Here is a 12,321-nt window from a genome sequence, read left to right on the forward strand (position 1 = left end):
TTTTCTTCTCTAGGAGGGTCAGATCTGTACATCGGATGTTTGCCATATTGTTGTCCTCCTTGGGGTCGATTCTGACTGTTTTGACCGCCCCATGAGAAGTTGGGATGTTGCCTCCACCCAGGATTGTATGTGTTCGAATAAGGGTCATGCCTTGGGCGGTTTTGGACTCCCACTTGGTTCACTGGTGCCTCATTTTTCACATAGAATGGATTGTCGTCTTGACAGTCCTTAGCATAGTGTTCCCCCCCACACTTTTCACAGAATATCTCTTGAAGACGCATCGCCGTGCCACCCACATTCAAGCCGTCTATTTTCCTGTTTAAAGCATCAAGTTGTGCAGTAATAGCAGAAAAATCAGTTACCTGGTGCACTCCTGCAGTTCTCCGCTGGTTGTTCCTGTCAGATTGAGGATGATAACTTCTAGCAGCCATCTCCTCCAACAACTCATATCCTTCTTCCGCAAGTCTTCCTCAAAAGGCTTCCCACAAGCAGCAGCATCTATCATAGTACGGTTAGGAGTAAGCAAACCGTAATAAAATGTTTGAACGACTAACCCAAGTGGTAACTCGTGATGTGGGCATCTTCGTAGTAGGTCCTTGAAGCGTTCCCATGCCTCATATAAAGATTCCTGATCGAATTGAGCGAATGTTGTAATGTCTGCCCGCAGCTTCATGGTCTTGGAGGGAGGGAATTATTTGATGAGAAATGCTTTCGCCATGTCCTCCCATGTAGCGATCGAACCTACAGGCAAACAATTTAACCACGCTTTAGCTTTATCACGTAAGGAGAACGGAAATAAACGCAATCTAACAGCATCATCAGAAACTCCAGTGAATTTAAAAGTATCGCAGATTTCAAGAAAATCCGCGATGTGCGTGTTTGGATCATCCACTGCAGTTCCTCCTGAATTGGACTGTGTTCTGAATCATCTGGATTATGGCTGGCTTGATTTCAAAGTGATTTGCCTGCACGATAGGTCTCACAATGCTAGGGCGTGCACCCTCCAAAGAAGGTTGGGCATACTCCAGCATCGGTATGCGGCGTGGCATCTCGACTTGTCTATTTTCACGCTGTTCCTCCTCACGTTCTGGCTCATGTCTCTCCATCAGTTCTTTAAGCCTCTGTTGTTGTCTTCTCCTGCGGAAGGTTCTTTCAATTTCAGGATCAAACTCAAGCTCCACGTCAAGTGACTTTGGCATGCACTGGAAGAGATATCTGTAATAAAATATGAAGTGTTATCTCAAGAGAAATAAAATAATGCTAAAGGAAATAACTAAAAATAAAATTGTAGATTAACAGTCCCCGGCAACGGCGCCAAAAACTTGATCGAGCAAAACTTGCACAGTGAAATCCCCAATAAAATATTATTTTGTATGCTCAAAAATTAATCGCAAGTGCACGATGTCAAATTATAATATAGTGTACGTGAGTACAAGTATCGTTCCACTGAAGACTGTGTTTTACAATTGTTATTTTCAGTTATTTAACATTTAGCAATGAAAATTGAGTTGTGTGATTATTCCTACTATGCTCAAATAATTATGCAATTAAAATGATTCAACAAGTAATGAATGAGAATTTAATCGAAAATGTTGAGTTAAAATTCAATGAGAAATGGATTTGTTGGGAATCTCGGTTCACCTACCCCTCGTTCATTAATTAATTCGTTCGATCGTGATCTACGCTTCCGGCAGGATTTCCTAATCTATTGAACACACTCTCTCGAGCTTTGCCAAACTAATTCTACTCAATGAAGTAGTTAAATATCTTTAATTATTTATCAAGAGCAAATCGCATTTCGACCTATGAAATCCCCTAGTTTTTGACCCTAAGGACTATGACTATCGGCACGTATCCGATTTCATACATCTATGTAAATTGTAGATCCGCGAATTATACTACTCGATCCTATCACTCGTTATTCTCTCGAACTCACTCGTGATATGAAAACGTCGTTAAAGTTAGCTACGCTTTAATGACACAGTAAAATAGCAGTAAAATCAAGAATAACGCACAATCGAAATATAAATTAATTCAACTCAACGTTCGGGGTAGGATCCCCTTTAATCCCAACAAATAATAAAGTTTTAGCTACTGAAATTCATAGTCAAAATAAACAAAGCAAAGTTTAAATGATAAAACTAAATAAGAAATACTAGAGTTGACGAAAAACGCAAGAAACTGATGCCCGGAATCTTCAAATCTTCAATCCAAGAGCGGAAGTGCTCTCCAAACTCCTTGACGGCTCAAGAATTCTGTCTGAATGCCCCCAAAAGCGTCCACCAAACCTTCCATATCACTCTCCTCCTCAAATTAAGGTAAAGAATCGGCTGCACAAATCTTGCCAAAAATAGGTGGCGCTCGTGCGGTAGAAAAGTACCGCTCGAGCGCCATACCTTCTGTAAAGTTCATTTGGATGTGCGGCCTTCGCGCTCGGGCGGTAGAAAACTACCGCTCCAGCGCGGACTCTCCTGTAAAAATCCTTCAGCTATTCATCTTTCGCGCCTGGGCGGTAGTTTTCTACCGCTCGGGTGCCGCTCATTCTGTCCGTTGCCTTCTCTTTTGTACACTTTGCTCCATTCTTGGTTTTCCGGCCACTTTTCCTGCAAATTCATCATGCCCGAGTGAGATATGATAAAATGCAAATGTTTACTCTAAATTGAACAAAATGTAAATGAAAAGCATGCATGCACAATGCAAACACAACTAAAACTAATGCAACAGAATGCGCAAAAACGACACATATCAAGCAGGAACCAGAATCCTCTGGAGCTATGTCTCCTAAGATACCAACGTGTACTGAATCTATGATCGAAGACATTCAATCCAACCTTCACGATGTGATCTCATCTATTTCTGACATCAAATCAACTCAATTGGTGCACACCATGAAGATTGATTCTATAAAGGAGAATACTTTTAGGAGTTTACAACAGGTCACGAAGGATATTACTTCACTATTTCTCCAAAAATATCAGTTAAAGAAGGACCAAGTGACGATTCAAGCTCATTTCCAAGCTCAAGAAGTGTTCACAAAACGCATGAATTTCCTCCAGAACGTAGTCACAAAGAGAGTGGTTTTGATGCAAGAACATATAGTGCATGCCTTAGCAAATGTCACTTTGGAAGTTCGTGCTTTATCCAGCAGGGTTGATAAGTTTGACGAAAACGGGGAAGAAGAAAAAGAAGAAGATCAGCAGAAGCAATCCAAGAAGAGACCTAATCAACTGACTGATCAAGGAACAGCTGATAAAAGAGCAAAGAAATAAAGAAATCCAGATCAGTTAGAAGACAGTCTTTCAGTTGAAGAGTTTGGCAGATTTTGAAGAATTTTTAGTCTACAGAAGATTCTTTCATTCTTTGTACGAATTTGTACATTGAAAGAGTTGCCAATAAAAGATTATTTTATCTACAAAATATTCAGCTTGATCAGTTCACATTTTCTATGTTTTGTCACACCAAAAAGGGGGAAATTGTTGGAAACTTAATTTCGGAAGTTTGACAAACCAATCGAAAAAATATTGAACAAACTGATCAGGAAGACTGAAAAGAACTGATCTAAAAATGCGCAAACTATTGGTTGTCTAACTGAATATTAGTGCGCAGATAAGGCAACTGAACTAAGCTAATTGAATTATGTAGTCGATTGGATGATCAGTTGAAACTAATCAGGTTTACTACAATCAGTTGAGAGCTATCAACTAATTCTATCGGCTGTGTCAAACTCTTAAAACAGCTTGACACATCATCAGTTAAGGAATGTAGCTATGAACCAAAAACTGTAAAAAATCAAACTGCAACATGTAGTGGGAACGCCTCATTTCAGCAATACTACAATGTATGACTGTTAGAAAGATATTGACGTGGCAAACAACAGATAGAAAGATTCAAACACATTCATTGTTACCATTGGAAGCAAGGCCTATAAATAGCCGAGAAGAGTAGCTGAGAAAAAACAACAAACCGAACTACCAAGTTGTTATTCTGTTGAAATCGCTTCACAAGCTTTCTGTGCATATTCAAAAGATTTCAAAATCTCACACTTAGTGTATACATTCATAGCATTCAAAGCTATACATTGAGCTTACAAGCACAAACACTTATCATTGTAATATTCGATCTTATAGAGATCAATTGTGCTAAGTATTTCAGATCAGTTGAGAACTGATAAACTATATTGAAACTAAGAGTTTCAGTTTGGCATTATTAAGTCTAAAACTGAAGGGGGTCTGTACAAGTCTTGTATTATTCAAAACTTTTAGTAAATATGATATCATCTAGATAGAATGGGTGACGTAGGAGTGATTGAAATCTCCGAACATCCATAAATCTTGTGTCTCTTAATTTTTGTCTTATTCTATCTATCAGTCAGTTTATTTCTGCACTTTCATTAGTTAACTGATTGACATTGATATAACAAGATTCTCGAGTTCAGTTTATCACTAAACTGACTCATTATTTGAAAAGGTGATAAAATTGTCAAGTGTTTATTCAACCCCCTTTCTAAACACTCTTTCACCTACCAACCGATCCTATCAACGTTCATGCTAGTTTTGAAAAATTCTAGTTTTAGGTTTGGTTTAACGTTTGCGATTTTATGACTTTTACCACATTTACTGAGTTTTGATTAAAGTAGATGGTGAATTTATTTTAATGGTGAAAAGAGTATATATATAATTTTTAATGGTCAAAAAAGTATATATATATATTTATAAATATATATATAGATATATATATGGTGTGATTTTATGACTTTTACTATAGATACTATATATATATATATATAGATTTTATGACTTTTACTGCAGATACTATATATATGTATGTGTGTGTGTGTGTGTGTGTATTTAAGAGTTCAACCGAAGCTTTAGAGTTTTTTTTAAAAAATTTCTAGTATTTTTAAAAGAACAACGAGTTAGGGACGTTTCAATTAGTATCAGAGCAACGTTCTTGTAAAGGGTTGTGCCACCGCCAATTCAGAAAGCTCACTCGCCAAGTCTCAAGTCTGTAAGTTTAAATGCTTTAAATGATTTTAGTTATGGCACCTGCATGTTTACATGTTTTATATGCTTAAGTTACATGTTTAAATTCCTTTTGAAGTTAGTTGGCATTTATGATTAAGTCGCTCAATAAATGATCCATATATGGCAAATGGTTAAAATTTTAGATTTAATTGCATGTAGGTTACGTTTAATTTGGACTCTATTTAGATATAATGCCTCTGTGCACCTAGTACTGATAGACATGCTAATACTCATGAGGATCGTAGAGAGAATGCGCAGCCACCTCCCAAGGGGATGCTGCTAATCGAGTACTGGAGGGCATGACACATTTCTTTGAGCAGCAAGCTCCGAGGCCACAACATGATATATATGATCAGTTCAGGAGGCTGGGTCCGAAGAAGTTTTCAGGTACCACCGACCCATTTGTTGTTGACGGTTGAATCAGATCCCTTGTGGTGGATTTCCGCTATCTGAATATGAAGGATGCTGATCAAGTCAGGTGTGCAACTTATATGCTACGGCATGATGCTTCTCTTTGGTGGGAAGGAGCCGAGCAGGGTGTCAATCTAGCCACCCTTATGTGGATGCAGTTCAAGAAAATATTATGTTGGAACATTTCATGTTCGCAATCTTGTTATTTTGCTTTTAATTAATTTACCTAAGTACGCAGAAAGCTGAAACTGATCAGGCTTCGAACTGATTAGTTACCGAGCCAAAACCGAAGTTATCAAGACACAAACTGAAAGTGCCAACTGATTGCCAAAACTGAACAAGTCCAACTGAAATAACAAATACCAGTTTAGTTGATAGGTGGTTCAGCAGAAGACCTTCAGAAGCCCGGCCAGCTGATGAGGAGTTAAACTGATGAAGAGCCCAACTGATCAGTAAAACTGAATAAGTGAAATCAGTTCAGCTGACGAGCCAACTGATTTCACCACACCAGTTCAGAGCATCAGTTAGGAACCGACCAGTTTGCAGAACAAGACAAGCTTATCTAACTGGTATCCAGCTGTGCGCATTAAAGAAAGAAACTATCAAATCAAATGACAATAATGAACGTTGCAGCAGAGCTTAAAGTAGATACGTTCCAGAATGGCTGTCAGAAAAGGCAAGACACAAATTTTGATGAACAGATTCAAACTGCAATGAACACATTTGATGAGTCTTGATGTACAGTCATATTGCCTCTATAAATACAAGATCAAGACTATCAACAAGTGTGAAAAACAGAGAGAGGAATATAGGGCACGCTTAATTCATACAGCTAACAAGAAGCAACCAACCCATATTTTAGGGAACATTTCATCGTGTTATCAGCTTAGATTAGAAGCACCATTCCCTCAGTGTGTGAGAACACTTTCGTGTTGTATTCACAGATCAGTTGTCTCTCTCACACACACCATTACTCACATTTACACAGAGAGTAGAGCGTATTGAAAAGCTGAGTGAGTCTTGCAGAAAGACATTAAACTTGTGTATGTAGCATTTAACACATAAACGTTAAACAAGTGTTGGCTAGACGATGTTGCCTTCAGTCTAGACTAGGAGTTTAGTTAGGCAGTAGCGTAAGTCCTAAGCTGAGTGGGTTTGTACAAGGTGTTATATAAATCAAAGTCTTCTAGTGGATCCTACCCGAGGTCGTAGAAGGGGTGACGTAGGAGTAGTTGAAGTCTCCGAACATCCATAAACAGATTTTGTATATTTAACTGTTTGACTATTGTTTTAAACTGATTTGATAAGTTCGAGCTGATAATAGTTCAGTTCTCACCATAACTGAACCGATGTAAGAAAAAACTGATCCCCTTTATTTCAGTTAATCAGTTGATACAAGCTAATAGCTTTAAACTGGTCAGCTTTCTTAACGAAGGATCATTTCGAGTATTTTCCGCTTGGTTTAAAACCAAACTCTATTTAATTCATCGGTTTTACATTCTTAGAACATGAGCTATTGCAGCTCATTGAGAATATTGTGTTTGAATCACCCTCATAGCTGCCTAGAACCGATCCCATAATATTCTATGAGAAATATTTCACTGCTGACGTGAGGGGACGCTTGAAGAGGAAGTTTATGAGTCTCCCTCAGAGATACATGTTTATGGCTGAGTTCATAAAGAAGTTCGATAGGGTTGTCGCTTCGTGCCCCTCATCGCCAGAGATGCTACTAAGAAACTGAGACATTTCATGGATGACCTCTGACCCACTATGTAAGACCTCGTGATTTGTTTCACGTTAATTATATAAATTGTGAACCATAAATCAATTCATAATGTAATTGCAATTGGAATGGAAATAAATTTGAAATAGTCTATTAAAATTTTAAAATAGTGAATTAAATTTTAAAATAGTCGATTTAAATTTGAAGAGTAAAATGGCAAATACTCAATTAAAGTTTAATATAAATGAAAGATGGCAAAATGGTAATTAGAAAGGGAAAGGCTAGTGGATGCATGTGAATTGGCATTTTGTGTGGAATTTTGGGAGATTTACGTGGATGGGGATTAACATCATACAAATTTTTGTTTAATTAATAATCATAATAATGAACAAGAGATAACAGCGAGGTGGAAACATAGGAAAGAGGAGAATTCAGGTTCTATCCTTCAAAATTATATCGAAACGTTGTCGAAACTTAAAAGAAATTAGATATTCGCAATCCTCGTATTGAGAGCGTTCTTTTGAGGTAATTTTTATCATGAATCCAGAACCTTTATTTATTGAATTGATGGAATAGCATGTATTTGAATTTGAAATTAATATATGCAACTGAATAACCGACGAGAAACTAACTTTCGTAGTCGGAATTGAATTACATTATGATTTCAATTTTATATGAATTTTCGAAATTTCAAAATAATTTTGAAACATGAATTATGATTGTAAATTATTATATGCATAATAATAATTGTATAATAATGAGTTATTAGGATTTATAATGCGATATAATTATTCTAATAATGTAAAGATTAAACTGAATAGCGTAGAACGAATTGATACATTCAAATACGCTATTAGTGTTACATTTGAATGAATTTATTGATTGAAATAATTATTTTGATTATGTAGAGAGATTTTCTGTACTGAAATTCTAGAGCTACATTAAACTGGAAACGAAGAATTAAGATATATTACGACCGAGTAACATACGACATGTATATGTGTCATATGATATATGCTTGATTGATTTGACTGAAAAATGTGTCTATATGCTTTATTTGTTGAGTTGATGTGGCATACTTGACATTTATGATTGGTAGATCCATGTATAAATAAATATGTTGTTAACACACATCATTTTATACATACATCGATACAGACTTTGGTTATTATACATTAGCTTCATTGTCATTTATCAGCATCTTAAGCTTCGATTCAGACTTTGACTTCTGAAGATGATTTGTAGTTCATAGTCTTATCTTTCAACGCATACTGAATCGCTTTATTCCAATAATCGAGCTAAGAGATAGACCAAAATACCGCAATTGCTAACATCCAACTGATTGCTATTTTCGTACAATCAGTTCGGTAATTCAGCAATCAGTTAGACCTTGATAACATCCGATTTTCCCCAACTGACGTGAAATGAGAGACTTGTTCCAAATTGTGTTTCCTCATCAGTCAAGTTGGCGGATTGTCATTTGAATATTTCAGCTGAGATATCATCAAAAAACCGAAGCTCGCCAGAAATTCAGATTGGATAAATTCAGTTTCAGCTTGCTTTTTGTGTTTGCAACTTCACACATGAGTAAATATGTTAGAAATACAATAACAAGTTTTGTTAACATCAACATAAAGATTGCGAACATGAAATGTTCCAACACTGTTGTTGTCTTTGTGTGGGGACAATGGCAGGTAATCCAGGTTATCAGGAGACCGGAGAGGATATTTCTGGAGGGAGTCACATATGAGTTGAGGTTTAGTGGTCTATCTCAGTGTACATATGTATCTATATATCGGGTCATATCCCAGGATATGAGTTGCTTGTATGTAGTAGGTTACAGTCATGTGTGGGCTTATTTTATGCTATGATATGTTTAGACGATATTTTATTATATATTATTTTTAGTATTATAATTATAGTTGGCCCATTTTGGGTTCATTGTAAATAAAATTTTTATTTGTTTTCCGCTTTAATTAAATAACTCTAATCAAATTAAATTATAATAACGATTAGAAGTTAAAGGCCGACACAGTATGGTATCAGAGCATAACTGGGAATGCTCGATTGAGTCTGGTGTACAATTGATAGGCACGAATGACTTGTGCGCTTATGTTTGACTTAATTGTACTTGCTCCTACTTTATTTAGTTCGAGTAATTTGTTGATGAAATTAATGATTTGATATGATGAGTATGTATAGTTGATATTTGATATTCATACTATGCTTTTGTAGATGGATCCCAAAAATCTTGAAACTACTATGAGTAGTAGCACTGAGAGGATGGTCGGACAATTTGAAGGAATATCCATGGATATGGTTTTGGCTCAATTCCAGGATCTGAAGCCACCGAGGTTCTTTGGAACTGAGAGTTCATAAAGAGCAAAGGCATGGCTCAATATCGAGCACTTGTTTAATATTGTGGAATTTTCCAAGACTCGAAGAATGAAACTTGCCCTATATTAGTTAAAGGATCGTGGAAAATCTTGGTGGGAAGCAGCTGAGATTGGACTGAACGAGGCTGTTTTTGAAGTCACATGGGATGTCTTCAAGGCCCAGTTTCTTGAACAGTACTCTCCTCCATATTATTATACTGCACAGAAAAATGAATTCAATAGTCTGTAGCAGGGAACAATGATGGTTGCAGAATATGCTTCTAAATTTTCTACCTTGCTGAAATATTCGTCTCATGTAGCTGCAAACCCAAAAGCTAAATATAACAGGTTCGTGAATGGTTTACATCCTGCTATATATACTTTTGTTATTTCTAGATTGCCTACTAGCTATGCAGAGGTAGTTGAACGAGCCAAGGCAATCGAAGCTGAAATAAAAAGAGGAGGTCCTCAGTACTTTCCTCCCCCTCAAGTGTCATCTCAGCAGCCTACCTTGCGTCTGAAAGGTAAAAAGTTTAAAAAGACTGGTTCTGCTGCTTCTTCATCATCTTCTAGTTCCAGTGGATCCTAACGAGGGAGTCCCGCTATTGTTCCTTATTGTAGCTACCGTGGAGGGAAGCATACTATAGAGCAATGCCGGGGTATGTTAGGTGCATGTTATCAACATGGGCAGGAATGCCATTATCAATGTGGGCAGGAAAGCCTTCATTCCAATACTAGCCAGGATTTCGAAGTGGCTTTAGTACGATGAGACCTGCTGCTCTTGTTCCTTCTTTCCAACAATCAAATTTTCCACGATATCGAGGACCTGATGATTAGACTGTCCAAGGCCCTCCTCAAGCTAGAGTGTATGCCATGACCGAGGATTAGGCAACGATAGCTCTTGGTGGTGTTATTGCAGGTATCTGCATGCTTTGTGATTATCGCGCATGTTTTATTTGATACAAGAGAATCTCACTCATTCATATTTCATGCATTTGTTGCATCCTATGATATTATTTGTACTCCATTGTATGATACTTTATCCACTACAACAAAAATGGCTTTTCGCAGCGCACTATTAACAGCACACATTAAAAGCACGCCGTTAATATTATTATTAACAGCGTGCATGTTTATATGCGCTGTTAATAGTATTAATTGTTTAAAAAAAAAAATCGTGTGCACTATTAACTGCGCACATTAAAAGCACGTCGTTAATATTATTATTAACAGCTTGCATGTTTATGTGCGCTGTTAATAGTATTAATTTTTTTAAAAAAAAATCGTGTCTATTTATTAACAGCGCACATTAAAAGCACGTCGTTAATATAATTATTAACAGCGTGCTTAGGCTGTTTTTGAAGTCACATGGGATGTCTTCAAGGCCCAGTTTCTTGAACAGTACTCTCCTCCATATTATTATACTGCACAGAAAAATGAATTCAATAGTCTGTAGCAGGGAACAATGATGGTTGCAGAATATGCTTCTAAATTTTCTACCTTGCTGAAATATTCGTCTCATGTAGCTGCAAACCCAAAAGCTAAATATAACAGGTTCGTGAATGGTTTACATCCTGCTATATATACTTTTGTTATTTCTAGATTGCCTACTAGCTATGCAGAGGTAGTTGAACGAGCCAAGGCAATCGAAGCTGAAATAAAAAGAGGAGGTCCTCAGTACTTTCCTCCCCCTCAAGTGTCATCTCAGCAGCCTACCTTGCGTCTGAAAGGTAAAAAGTTTAAAAAGACTGGTTCTGCTGCTTCTTCATCATCTTCTAGTTCCAGTGGATCCTAACGAGGGAGTCCCGCTATTGTTCCTTATTGTAGCTACCGTGGAGGGAAGCATACTATAGAGCAATGCCGGGGTATGTTAGGTGCATGTTATCAACATGGGCAGGAATGCCATTATCAATGTGGGCAGGAAAGCCTTCATTCCAATACTAGCCAGGATTTCGAAGTGGCTTTAGTACGATGAGACCTGCTGCTCTTGTTCCTTCTTTCCAACAATCAAATTTTCCACGATATCGAGGACCTGATGATTAGACTGTCCAAGGCCCTCCTGAAGCTAGAGTGTATGCCATGACCGAGGATTAGGCAACGATAGCTCTTGGTGGTGTTATTGCAGGTATCTGCATGCTTTGTGATTATCGCGCATGTTTTATTTGATACAAGAGAATCTCACTCATTCATATTTCATGCATTTGTTGCATCCTATGATATTATTTGTACTCCATTGTATGATACTTTATCCACTACAACAAAAATGGCTTTTCGCAGCGCACTATTAACAGCACACATTAAAAGCACGCCGTTAATATTATTATTAACAGCGTGCATGTTTATATGCGCTGTTAATAGTATTAATTGTTTAAAAAAAAAAATCGTGTGCACTATTAACTGCGCACATTAAAAGCACGTCGTTAATATTATTATTAACAGCTTGCATGTTTATGTGCGCTGTTAATAGTATTAATTTTTTTAAAAAAAAATCGTGTCTATTTATTAACAGCGCACATTAAAAGCACGTCGTTAATATAATTATTAACAGCGTGCTTTTTATGTGCGCTGTTAATAGTGTTAAATTTTTTTAAAAAAAATCGTGTCTATATATTAACAGCACGCATTAAAATGTACGCTGTTAATAATATTAATTTTTTTAAAAAAAAATCGTGTTTATAGATTAACAGCGCACATTTAAAGCACGCCGTCAATATTATTATTAACGGCGTACTTTTTATGTGCACGCACGTTTCTAAGCGCGCTCAGTTTTCATTCCCGCAAGCCCCAA

General features: G+C 36.9%; 1 non-coding gene across 1 annotated transcript; it reads left to right on the forward strand.

Moving 5' to 3' along the window:
- The first annotated feature begins 563 nt into the window (after positions 1-563).
- LOC142525689 (small nucleolar RNA R71) lies at positions 564-669 on the forward strand. The gene has a single exon (XR_012815139.1). It is a non-coding gene; the product is annotated as a small nucleolar RNA R71 (small nucleolar RNA).
- The last annotated feature ends 11,652 nt before the right edge of the window (positions 670-12,321 follow it).

Source organism: Primulina tabacum, chromosome 14 (genome assembly GCF_025594145.1).
Source record: "Primulina tabacum isolate GXHZ01 chromosome 14, ASM2559414v2, whole genome shotgun sequence".
In the NCBI taxonomy this organism is placed as follows: domain Eukaryota; kingdom Viridiplantae; phylum Streptophyta; class Magnoliopsida; order Lamiales; family Gesneriaceae; genus Primulina; species Primulina tabacum.